This window comes from Phoca vitulina, unplaced genomic scaffold (assembly GCF_004348235.1).
Source record: "Phoca vitulina isolate PV1807 unplaced genomic scaffold, GSC_HSeal_1.0 scaffold22, whole genome shotgun sequence".
NCBI lineage: Eukaryota > Metazoa > Chordata > Mammalia > Carnivora > Phocidae > Phoca > Phoca vitulina.
The window spans coordinates 29,168,557-29,181,938 of NW_022589725.1; the positions used below are offsets into that span (position 1 = coordinate 29,168,557).

A 13,382-nucleotide genomic window follows, 5' to 3' on the forward strand; every position below is an offset into this window, starting at 1 on the left:
GGCTTGGCTGCGGACACCAGGTTCAGGACCTAGGGGCTGAAGCGGGGGGCGCTGGGGGTGGGAGGTATCCAGAGGAGGTGATGAGAATGAAGTAAGGGGCAGGGAAGGAGGCAGAGGTGGGGCTGTCACCCTGTGCTTTAGCTCAGGGCCTCCGAGAAATGGACCCCCAAACAGGGTTAGTGGGGCCATTTATTGGAGCGGACTCCTTTAAAGGGCGAAGAGGAGGGGGCAGGAGGTGGCAGGGGTGCCTTCAGACAGTGATGCTGGCTCAATCCAGGCGAAGGAGCAGGGAGGAAGGAGGGTCACCCTTCCGCCTCTGCTAGCACCCCCACTGTGCCACACCTCAGCTGGGAGCAGCCCCCAGGCAGTGGGGCCTGGGTGCGGAAGGGGCTATGAGCCATGTATGAGCCCCCGGTTTTTGAGGCTGCCCATCCCTGAGATTAGCCCAGGAATGGAGAGAGCCAAGGAAAAGAGACCAAGGCAGAGCCCCCAAAGGGAAGGTAGCCAGTGAGCGGCCCATGCTCGAGGAAAGAAGTACCCTCCCTACCATCTCAGGGCAGGGGTCATCTCCCATAAGACATGAGCTAGGCCCCGGGATCAGAGTCTTCTGGGTTCAGGTCCCATTTAGGGCACTCAATGTCTGGGTGTATCCACAAATGACTTGACCTCCCTGCGCCACTGTTTTCTGCCTGTACAGTGGTGATAATCATACATTTCTCCTGGGATCATTGTAACGTGTCAATGAGATAAATACGCCAGTGTTTGGCACTGGGAAGTGCGCCTGGAAGGGTTGGTGTTTATCCAGGTCATTATGGAAACTTGACCAATCTCCCCAAAACTTTGTGGTGTAAAGCGTAGTGTTTTACTAGGCTTGTGGATTCTGTGAGTCAAGAACTCAGACAGGGCACGGTGGGGATGGCTGGTGTCAGCTCCAAGAGTCCTGGACCTCAGGTGGAAGACTCCAGACTTGAATTGCCAGACTGTTGTGTCTTCCAGTGCCCTTAGGATGTGCCTAATTACTCACCATTGGTGCCACAACACCAACCACTCAGAGTACTTAGTCATTTTGTCTTATTTAGACTTGCCTTCAGGTGACAGTGATGCCCTTTCTGTGCTTTGAGTTTGCTTGTCTAATCAGCCGTGGACATGGGAATCACATTTCCCAAGATTACAACAATGGTGCATGGAGTAAGTCACCAGGTCCTAAGTGAGGGAAAGACAAGTATGTCAGGTGTGGTAGATGCACTTTTGGAAGTGCATTTTAGGAACTTTTAGAAAGTTTACCTCTTGGGTTTTGACCAATTTCAAATGGATGAAATGGTTATAGCCATGTTTGGATATATAAACTAGCACTATTATAAGTGAACTGCAAAATGCATCTGTTCTGTTTATGTTTAAGTTATTTACAGTCTATGTGAAATACACATGAACTTATTACTTATACATTTATATCACTAAAATAGGTATGTGTATAAAACATCCCAAACTCAACAGTAGCTTAGAAAGGTAAAAATATTAAAGAAAATTAGAGTGGACAACTGAAGGCTATTTTTTGTTGTTGTTTTAAAGTGTTACAAGATGCCAACATTGCGTTTTGTTTTATTTTTAACTACTGTCACTGTTAAATCCCACAACTTACTCATATTATAACTGGAACCTAAATACAGTCTCCCCAGTCCTGTTTACCCCTCAGCCCCCAGCCCCTGGTAACTTTCTATTTCTATGAGAGATCCCAGTTCTCACCTCAATCCCTGTCCCTTGTTGGCCACAGAACTTAGGACTAGTCACTTAGTTTCTCCGTGCCTCACTTTCTTCTTCAGTAAAATAGTCCCCATCAATGGTTCTCACAGTGTGGCCACTGGCCCACCCACAAGTTTGTGAGAAATGCAGAGCCTCAGCCCCATCCACCCACCTGATGTATCAGAGTCTGCATTTTAACAAGGTCGCACTCAAGTTTGAGAGGTGCTGCTCTAAATGATTTCTAGAATACATATCTCGTAAGCCTAAGATACTAAGACCACAAGATAATGTGGTTTTAAAAATCCCCCAGTGACTAGGAAAGAGCAGTAGAAGTGACTCATTTTCTGGGACGGCACTGTGCGTCCCCTTCCGGGTGGTGCCTTGAAGGGATTGATGACCAAGCCGGACACTCTGGTTTGTCTCTGAGCTGCAGGAGCAGAGGCCCGGGTGGCTCAACCTAAGGGGTTTCTTGTAGGGATGCACGAGGAAGGACTAGGGCAATGGGATGGATTCGAGCAGGACCTCATACAAGCTGGGACCAGACAAACGTTCTGGATCCAACATGGCTGCAGGACTCTGGCCACAGAGTGTGTGGGTATCCCCATGGGGCTCCCACAATCACAGGGCTTGGCTGTTGTCTCGTGCCTGTCTCTCACTGGCTTTGTGTGTCCCTCTCTGAATCCATTGTTCCTCTTCCTTGGGGCTTATGTTCATTTGCTACTTCTGCATGGACGGGACCCCATCAGCAGCCTCGTTTGTCACAACCTGTCAGGCTCTACTCCAACTGCCATCTCCCCCAGCACCCCCAAGCTTGAGGGGGAATCTTGGCCCCAAACTAGGGGAGACACTTCTCTCTCTGGTAGGTTCCAAAACTAGCAAATGTGGTTCCATTGGACAAGTTTAGAACTTGAAGGGTCAGAAGTCAGTCTGAAAGTTGCTAACAGAGCCCCTTTCTTTTCCATTCTGGTAACATCAAGTGGCAGTTGGCACCCTCGCACAGCTTTGTAGAGCTCTGAAGGAGAAGTTTCTTCTGAACTGTTGAATTCTTTCAGAAGTCTCAGTAGAAATATAACACCATATGCTTCTCCTCTGTTATGGGTGGAATTGTGTTCCCCCCCACCAAAATTCATATGTTGAAATCCTAACCCTCCCCCCATCTCAGAATGTGACCTTATCTGGAAATAGGGCCATTGCAGGTGTAATTAATTAAGACGAGGTCATTCTGGAGCAGGGTGGGCTCCTAATCTGATATGACTGGTGTCTCTATTAAAAAAGGTAATTTGGACACAGACACACAGGAACAATGGCCAGAGAACATGAAGGCAGAGATCAGGATGATGCCTCTACAAGCCAAGGAAACCCCCAGCAGCTAGGGGAGAGGCATGGGACAGATTCTCCCTCCCAGCCTTCAGAAGGAACCAACCCTGCCTACACCTTGACTTCGACCTTCCAGAACAGCTATATATACAATATACAATATATTTCTGTGGTCATACTTTGTTACAGCAGCCCTAGAAAACCATGCACCTTCCAGCATTAGAATAGAGATTTGGCCAGACTCCAGCAGTGCAGAAACAACATGGTCACTTTTTCAGTTACCCTTGATGTCAACTGGCTCCCTCTCAGATAACTAAGATAGCTGAGCATTGATCCACTTACAACTTATTCTCACCTGGCACCTCGAGGAGCAGCCTTCCTTCACTCTCTAACATCATTCCTCAAAGGAGAGGCTTGCAACAATTCCCATGATGCCATCAGCATCAGCCCATCTGAGACAGCCACAGGGGGCCCCTGACATTTGAAAGGCACAGTACCGTTTACAGAGGGACTTACCCACAGGATCGGCAGGTGGGGGTAAGAGGTGGTGCCACCGCCCCATTTCAGTGCCTCAACCCTCTGGAGTTTTTAGGATGAAACTTTAGACACACAAACAGCTTGTTTGCTTATTGCATTGTTCACTGTGTGGCTGGAGAGAAACGGTTGCACGTCCAAGGACCCAGGACCAGGTAACAATACCCTGGGAACACTTGGCAGATGTCCTCCTTCCCCAGCAGACAGGGATTTCCACTGAGAAGCATGTTTTTGACACCCAAGGCCAAAAGAGAGACATGTAGGTGACATCTGCCCTCAGTCTGAATTTACAACGCACATGGCATTCAATGCAGCACATTCCCAAGTGGCTCCTGTCATTTTCCATGGACTTCTGAACCGTTCCCCACATCTCAAGTCCGGGTATTTCTCTCTCCTCCATCTGTAGCCTCCCCTGCTACAACTAGAAAGGCCCTTTCAAGTGTGATTGTTCTGGAAAGCATGCCAACTGTGCCAGAACTTGAAGAGAAAAATTGTTATGACTTATCTTCAGATGACAGCGTGTAAATATTTTAGAAAGTGAAGTGAGTATGATGAAAAATACATGATTTCTCATTCGACTTTCCCCCAAGCTGTGGGAATGGTTCTTTCCTTGTTTCAAGGTGACATTTTTTTGGACAGAATTGTAGAATCTCGTGCATGATGGTGTATTATACACGAGCAGAGATTTCCTCTCAGTTATCTGGTCTACTCTAAAGGGAAGCCCACCTCGGAAACGTAGCTCCACCTAAACAAGAGTCAGATAATTACCTAGTACACAAAGGTAGGTCTTACGCTTGTCTTTGAATTTTAGCATCCTGTGGGTAGGTTTTGTTTGACCGACATAGCAATGATAAAGGAAGAGGAAGAGGAAAAGAAGGCTGAGGGACCTTTCTGGGGATGTGCTGTTTGCCACAGACCCCACCACTCCCAATTGTTGACCTCTGTTTTGCACATAAACATCACCTACCCGGCTCCTTACAGATTTGAGTTTGCATTTCCTATATTTGTTCAGTAAACACTTAAGGGAGGCAGCAAGGAGCAGAGAAGAGAAAAGGAAAGGAAACTTTTTTCCCTTTATTTGTTTTTTCCTCTTTATAGTCTACATGTTGACCATACAATAAAAGCATTTCTCACATTTTATATGGGAAGAAGGTGACAGTCATAGATCCCTGAATTATGAGATATCCAATAACTGACGTCTTTCTTAGTTTGGGATCCCATAAAAGCAGACCCTGAGACAAGGATTGAGTTCATGTAGTTGCTTTGGGAGCCAAAGGGAACACCAGTAGTGAAGGGGGAGGTATGACAGGGAAGAAAGGGGCCAGTAAAGGTTGTGTTACCAAGCCAGCTACCACTGTGAACAACTGGAGCTTAATCCCACTGGGAAACTGGAAAACCATGCAGAACACGCCCTGGAGTCATCCCTGCCAATGGCAAGGGAGCTGGGGTAAAAGTCATGCTCAACATAAATGCCACAGCACTTTTGGCCCAGGGGCAGGTGTGCAGAACAGGCTCTTGGGAGAAAGCCCTTCTACAAAGAGAGGCCTATGCTGGCATTTGGAAATGCCCAGTGCATGGAAGGTCTAAGGGATGTGGGCTTACACCCACTGCCGCCTACTACAGTCTCCAGAGTGCAGTTTGAGAAAACCTAATCTGAGGATTAGAGTCTTTGCTATCTGGGTAATAAAGGACCAGTAGGGTGATGTGTTTGCTGGTCAGAAAGACGCAGGCCTTGCAGAGACTGGTGGAGTAACAGAGCCCACGTGTTGTAGGATCACAGGGTCTGATGTTGCCCTGACAACCAGAAGGGGCATTCAGACAACACTAGAGGGCCTTGAAAGTGACAGCTGGTTCATGAACTTCTTTCCACACCTTGAGGAAGTACAGCTACCCAGGGCAACCGTGGTTCGTCTGTGGTGGCTCTGATTTCTATACCCCAACCTCTTATTAATCATGGTTCAGGGTTGCTACTGGAAAGAGCATCTCAGGGATATTTAAAGACAAGCCAGGCACAAGCTGAGGCACAGGTGAGACAGAGCATTGATTGTTTATCAGGCAGTCCCTGCGGGATTGAGCAGGGCAGAAGCATGGATCCCAGCTCTTCGGGCTGGAATGTACGAAAGAGGGATCACTTGCAAAATGATGGCTCGAAAGGCACCTTGCAGGCAAGGGGGCAGCGGGCTGCCCAGGGAGACAGTGATGAATTGGGCATTGGTGAAGCAAAGCGTTAGTGCAGCCTGCTGGAATTTAATCAGAGCAGTGGGTCTGACATGGTGGCAGTGAGTGCCGGGGCTTCTGGCAGGCAATGGATGTCTCCTGCCAAGGAGCTCCCAGGAACACTCCCATGAGCCCTGATTTATGCTGTGAAACCAAGCAAAGGTTCACAACTGGGCAGGAGCTGCCAAAGTGTGGAGTCTGCGATTCAGTCTGAAATGATGGTTGCAGTTACAGTCCCTCCTTTCATTTGTGATAAAGAGAAATGGAAGAAAAGGCTGGTTGGTGGCTTTTGGGTGATTCCTCTCAAGTGCTGGCCAGCCTGAGGTGGGATGGCCAACCATCTTGGTTTTCCATTTTTAGCACTGAAAGTCCCACTTCCAAGGAACCCCCCAGTCCGGGCAAACCGCCGACATTCGGTCACTCTCCCTGTGGCCGTGTTGGTGGTGGTGACTTACCCAAACCCAGAGAAAACCCCAACCAGCTTGAGGGATTGACATGAATGTAAACCCTTCACCAACTCCCGTGACATCAGAAAGGTTCATCATGGTGTGTTTGGATCCTGCTGGAAATGAGACAGCATTGCGTAAGGGTCTTCCCTCCAGAGTGTAGACGTGGCAAAACAGGTAGTAATTAGAGGTGACTACGGTAGGCGCCATTAAACGTAGCCTTGAGTGAAGGATATAATCAGAAGCCAAGGGCAATGTACCGTCCTCTGTTTGGCTTTTCTGGAGACTGTGACACCCCCAGCGCACTCTTGAACTCCCGGGGGAACCTGATGGGGACACAAGGCGGACGCTGTGGTCCTGGTGCCGTGGCATCCTGCTCACCAGCCAGCCAGCCTCTCACCGCTCCTCTGTGTGAGGACCTGCGAGGCATCGCTGGAGTGTGCTCCCCAGTGCACACACAGCCCCAGCCGTGAGGAGTTAACACCCAAGGGGCAACCGCCCAGCTGCACTGTCCTGGTGGCCAGGTCACAGGGGCTCTCCAGAGAGACTGACCCCAGCTCCCACAGGGAGAACCTGCTCATCAGCTCACACTTGGTTGGCTTTTCTCCCTTCCCCGTTTCATGTTCCCCCGCCCCTAACATATGCTTCCTGCAATCACCTCCCCCCAAATTAACTACTACTCCCTGGTCCTTATCTCAGTGTCTGGTTTTGAAGGAACATAAACTGGGGCCAACCCCTTTCTCCTATAGGTGTCGCGAGTAGCTCTCTGAAAGTAAGCCTAGCTCTTTACAGGAGGATCCATTGACCCATCGTCCCCATTGAAGGACTTTTGTGCATTACCACCACCTCCAACACTGAGTACAGAAAAGAATAGAAGTGATAAATAATGAACACATTAAATAGCTGTATGGAAATATAATTCAATCACTGATATTGTGACAGAGAGGGACTTTCTAAGCATAAAAGCAAAGGGGAAAATATTTACCAAAATAAGTAATAAATATTACTACATAAAACCTTTCAAAATTTCTGCAGGTCTGGTCATTGTTAAAGCTCAGCAATGGGTCCATGGGGATTCATTATAGTATTCACTCTACTTCTGTTGTGCTTAACATTTTTCAGATTAGAAGGTTTTTATTCATCCCCCAAAATAAAAAGCAATTCAGTAGGTGGATAAGTTGTCAAGAATAAGAATACACATTTCAGGAAAAATGAAAACAGCAGCTGCTCTAATATTATACAGATGGCTACTTGTGGCTTGGGATAAAAATTCCAGGGACTACATTACACAGATTTCTTTTAATGCTATATCTGCTAGAAGGCAAATGGAAGTGAACATGATGAATTGTATCAGTCAGGAGAGGCTACATTATGCTGTGGTAACAAAGAGCCCCCAAAGCTCAGAAGCTGCAAACCACAAAGGTTGATTTCTCATTCAGCTACACATCACCATGGCCAGTAGGGGGCTCTGCTTATCACAGTTTCTCGGGGAACAGAGCTTACATCTGGGACATTGCTAATCACTGTGCAGAGGGAAAGAGGGTGTTCTGCAGCATCTGGAACTGACTAGTAAATGGTTCAGCCTAGAAATGACACTATGTATCAGCCACTCCCACTCAAACCTCATTCATTAACATGGTTTACAAGACCCCATCCAACCACAAAGGGATCATGGACCCAGACAGTGGACAGCTAGAAATATATGCCATATAGCACCGGTGACTACCACAATGAGCCCAGAAAAACTGCTAGGTGACTCAAAAGGTAACCAGTGATCTAGTGAGGACAAACACAACTGTCAAAGATGTTTGTGAATAGTTTGGGTAAAATTGTTCAATGAGCTATGAGTGCAGAAAGGCAGTATTTGTAAATCAGTACATTGTTTTATGTGGTAGTTAAAATATGTATTTGCAAAAAATAATAGGTTTATGCAATATAGTGGGAAATTTTCTGCAAGCCAAAATGCAATATATAAAAGAAAAGATTAAGTAAATATATATGTAATATAAATGACAGAAATTTGGCTAAGATCCTTAATATAGAAAGAGCTCTAACAAATCAATAAAAAGAAGATGAAAGAAAAAGATAGGCAAAGGATAATATCTTTGGGGCTTGGTGCTTTGCTAAACTATTCATAAAGAAACAATACAAATGATCAATAAGGTTGCAAAAAGATAAACTCTACTGGCCATGGAAAAATATATAACTCAAAACAACAAGGTACCATTTTTGCCCACCAAATTGGCAAAATTAGTTTTTAAAATGTATGATTCTAAATCTTGACCCACGAGGGTTGACTGTGGAATTCTTACACATTGTTGGTAAAAAAATAAATTGTTAACAATCTCTATAAAGAGTAGAAGCATAGGAATATGGATCAAGAATCTTCAAACATTCATTCCTTTTTACCCTAAATTCCCCCTTTTAGAAATTCTGCCTAGGGCACCTGGGTGGCTCAGTCGGTTGAGCATTAGACTCTTGGTTTTGGCTCGGGTCATGATCTTGGGGTCCTGAGATCAAGCCCCACATCAGGCTGTGTGCTCAGTGCAGAGTTTGCTGGAGATTCTTTCCCTCTCCCTCCCCTTCTGCCCTTCCCCCCACTTGCACTCGTGCATGCCAGTAGTCTCTCTCTCAAACAAATAAATAAATAAAGTCTTAAAAAAAAAAAAAAAGAAAAGAAATTCTGCCTAAGGAAATAAACAGAAATACAAAGACATATATAAAATTATGTTCATTTGGAACTTCAAAACTTAGAAACAGCCGTCCATGTATGTCTAAGAAAAGGAGTAAATAAATTATGGAATGGCTATTTAATAAGACTAATAAAAATTACAGCATAGAGGAATATTTAATTATAACAGGAAATGTTAATAATATAATAGCAAAAATACATTTGAAGCAGGGCCACAAAAGTGGATATATTTTATGATCTTAATTTCATTCTTAAATCTGTCTTTATACTTTGCATTTGTATATTAAACTGGCAGGAATCCACAAAATATCACCAGGGATTTTCTATTCATGGAAGATTATAAAGGATTTTTATTTTCCTCTTCAGGGTCTAGATTTCAATTATTCCATAATAAATATGATTTTTGCAATAAAAAATGCAATAACTTTTTTTTAAAAGTATGTCAATGTTGTATTAAGATGTCAACGTGACTGGAAAATAAAAAATTAGTACAACTGAGTGGTCAGGAAGAGGCAAGTTATAACAGGCTTGCCTCCTTAGTATCTGCAAGCAGGTAACACCAGTTGGGTGGGGGCCTGGTCTGGTCATTCGCCCAGATCACTACGCACTGATGAGCAGGAGGACAGGCTCGCGTTAGCCCCACGCTTCCCGAAGTGGGATTTTCATCCCCTGGGGCTGGTGATGTGCTGGGCGGGGATACATAGAGCCACAGCACCAGTCTCTGGCTAGAACTTTACTTTAGCTGACGGTAAGCAATTTGTGACATTATTTTTATATTATGAACAAAATACAAAATCTGGTGCTCACTTCGGCAGCATATATACTAAAATACAAAATCTGCATGAATTTTTAAGAAATTTGGGGAGGGGAGTGATGTCAGCATCATGACAGCGTGAGTCATTCCCTTTGTTTCTCCCCTTTAATTTACAACAAGTAGGGCATCCATAGCCCAACAGGGGTTCCTCTGCACAGCAGACCGGACTCCAGAGAGAAGCTAACATCTTTACTTCTGAAGGTGGGTGGCTTGGACCTTGTGGAGGAGGCAAAACCAAGAGAGCTGCAGCAGAATGGGGGTAGCAGCAGCAGTGGTGCCTGTAACCCCAGTGACCTTGGCAGTGGCAGTGGCCCCAGAGACGAAGGTATCCCCAGCAACCCCAGGCAGCAGCAGCCCCTGTGACCCCTGGACCCCTGGCAGCAGCCCCAGCAACCCTGGCAACTTCAGCGCTGATGATGATGCTCGTACCCAAGTAACTATGACAGCCTCAGTGACCCCTCCAGAAGAGCAGGTGGAGGGTGGAACGTGTGTGCTCCCAAATACAGCCATAAAGCTCTTAGGGAAGAAAGAGGGTGGGGGTGGGGGGCGGGAAATCTGTGCTATATCGCCACCTGCTGGAAAACAAAAGAAAGGCCTTTAATTCCCAACCTGTTGAACTGTTAAAATCAAAGTAAACCAAACTTTACCTAAATGAGAAAGGTATTCACTACTTCAAATGCGCCAGCAGAGGCACATCTCATCAAACACCATGAAAAATCACAGTAATACAGTATCACCAAAAGAAAATGACAGTTCTCCAGCAACCAATCTCCAAGTCACAGAAGATTAGGATCTAACTGATAGAGAACTCAAAGTAGCTGTTATGAAGCAATTCAGCAAGCCTCAAGAAGACTCAGAAAGGCAATTTAATGAACTCAGGAATAAAATTAACAGAAGGAGTACTTTGCCAAGAAGATTGAAATTCTGGAGCTGAAGAACTCAGTAGATGAGATGAAGAATGCATTAGAAAGTATTGAAAATAGAGCAGATCAGATGGAAGAGAGAATAGATGAGCAGGAAAATCAGAATCCAGAAACAGTTCAGGTGGAAGAAGAGAGAGAACTAAGATTTTTAAGAAGCGAAGAAACCCTACAAGAGCTATCAGACTCCACTAGGGGACCCAACATAAGAATAATGGGTATACCAGAAGGAGAAGAGAAGGAGAGGGGGACAGAAGGGTTACTTAAAGAAACAGTAGCTGAGAACTTCCCAAACCTGAGGAAAGAACTAGACAAAGCTAATAGGTCCACAAAGCTAATAGGTCACCTTACTATCTGAATGCTGGAAGACCCTCTTCAAGACATATTATCATGAAGCTGTCAAAAACTGATGATAAAGAAAGACTCTTAAAGGCAACTGGGGGGGTTTAGGGGGGAGGAAGAACATAACCTACAAAGGAACCCCCAACAGATTATCAGCAGATTTCTTCAACAGAAATTCTACAGGCCAGTGAAATGTCATATTCAAAGTATTGAAAGATAAAAATTTCCAACCGAGAATACTCTATCCATTAAATTGACCCTTCCAAATGAAGGAGAAAAGCAAATGCAAAGCTGAGGGAGTTCACCACCATGGACCTGCCTTACAAAAAAATGTTGAAAGGAGCTCTTCTACCTAAAATGAAAAGACAGAAATACCCCAGATTTTTACTAAAGTGATAGAGTCAAAATTATAACCCTCTTTTAGAATAGGGTGTTAAATGATTGTAGCATAAAGTTTAAAAGAGAAAAGCATTAAAAGTAAATATAGGACGTCCATTCATCCTCAGCATAGGGATTACTTAGTGCCGGGCCTTCCACGTTTGGTTTTTTCTTCTCCTGGACAGGAGGCCTCTGTCGCAACCATGTTATGCCAGATCATCAGTCAGGCCAAGAAGCATCCGAGCTTGATCCCCCTCTTCGTATTTATTGAGGCAGGAGGTACTGGAGCAGCACTGTATGTCTTGCGCCTGGCATTGTTCAATCCATATGTCAGTTGGGATAGGAAGAATAACCCTGGAACAAACTGGGTCCCAATGATCAATACAAGTTATACTCAGTGAATGTAGATTACAGCAAACTGAAGAAAGAAGGTCCAGACTTCTAAATGAAATGTTTCACTATAAAGCTGCTTAGAATGAAGGTCTTCCAGAAGCCATTGCACAATTTTCCACTTATCCAGGAAATATTTCCCCTCTAAATGCACGAAATCATGTTAGTGTTGGGGTTTACACTGAATAATAAATATCTGAAACTTGATATGTGTCACTATTTAATGCTGAAAATCTTCTCTGAACTTTACAACTAGGGTATAGGAAATAAACTTAGAATTTAAGGAAAAAATAAATATAGCTACTACAATTTGGCAACAAATTCACAGCATAAAAAGAGCTAACTTGTGATGACAAAAGCATAAAAGAGGAGGAGGAAAATGCCAGAACCTGTATAGTCAAATGAAGATAAGTTGTTATCAGCAGAAAAAGGACTATTTTATCTATAAGATGTTTTATACAAACCTCGTGGGAACTACCAAACAAAATCTAGAGCAAAGACAAAACACTTAAAAAGGTGGGGGGGGGGGGCAGGGGAACTGAGCAAATTATCATAGAAAGCCACCAACCTAAAAAGTAAATAAACTGAAGAAAAAGAAACAATGGAGAGTCAAAACAACCTGAAAACAAAAGATAAAATGGCAATAGTAAGTCCTCATATATCAATAATCACCTTAAATGTAAATGAATTGAACTCACCAATCAGAAGGAACAGAGTGTCTGAATGGATTAAAACAAAGACCCAATTGTATGCTGCCTTCAGGAGACTCTTCTCAGCTCCAAACACATACACTCAAAAGTGAAGGTGCAGAGGATGATACTCCAAGATATGGTAGCCAAAAGAAAGTGGGTGTAGACATACATACATCAGACAATATAGACTTCAAGACAAAATTGGTAACAAGGGACAAAGCGGGTCATTATATAATTATGATAAAGGAGTCAATACAGATCTTCCTCACTTATGAGAGGGTTACATCCTGATAAATCCATCACAAGTTAAAAATATAAGTTGAACCCAAAGAACAAATGATCCAATCAAGAAATGGGCAGAAGACATGAACACACATTTTTCCAAAGAAGACATCCAAATGGCCAACAGACACATGAAAAAGTGCTCAACATCGCTCGGCATCAGGGAAATGCAAATCAAAACCTCAATGAGATATCACCTCACACCAGTCAGAATGGCTAAAATTAACAAGTCAGGAAACGACAGATGTTGGTGGGGATGGGGAGAAAGGGGAACCCTCCTACACTGTTGGTGGGAATGCAAGCTGGTGCAACCACTCTGGAAAACAGTATGGAGGTTCCTCAAAAAGTTGAAAATAGAGCTACCCTACGATCCAGCAATTGCACGACTGGGTATTTACCCCAAAGATACAAATGTAGGGTTCTGAAGGGGTACATGCATCCCGATGTTTATAGCAGCAATGTCCACAATAGCCAAACTGTGGAAAGAGCCAAGATGTCCATTGACAGATGAATGGATAAAGAAGATGTGGTATATATATATATATATATATATATATATATATATATATATACACACACACACACACACACAATGGAATATTATACAGCCATCAAAAG

The 13,382-nt window shown here is 44.3% G+C and overlaps 1 protein-coding gene and 1 pseudogene across 1 annotated transcript in view; both read left to right on the top strand.

The window, feature by feature from the left end:
• Nucleotides 1-13,382, top strand: part of PCSK2 (proprotein convertase subtilisin/kexin type 2) — a 269,603-nt gene that overhangs the window by 229,990 nt on the left and 26,231 nt on the right. The window lies entirely within an intron of this gene.
• On the top strand, nt 10,343-12,856 carry LOC116641708 (annotated as a pseudogene).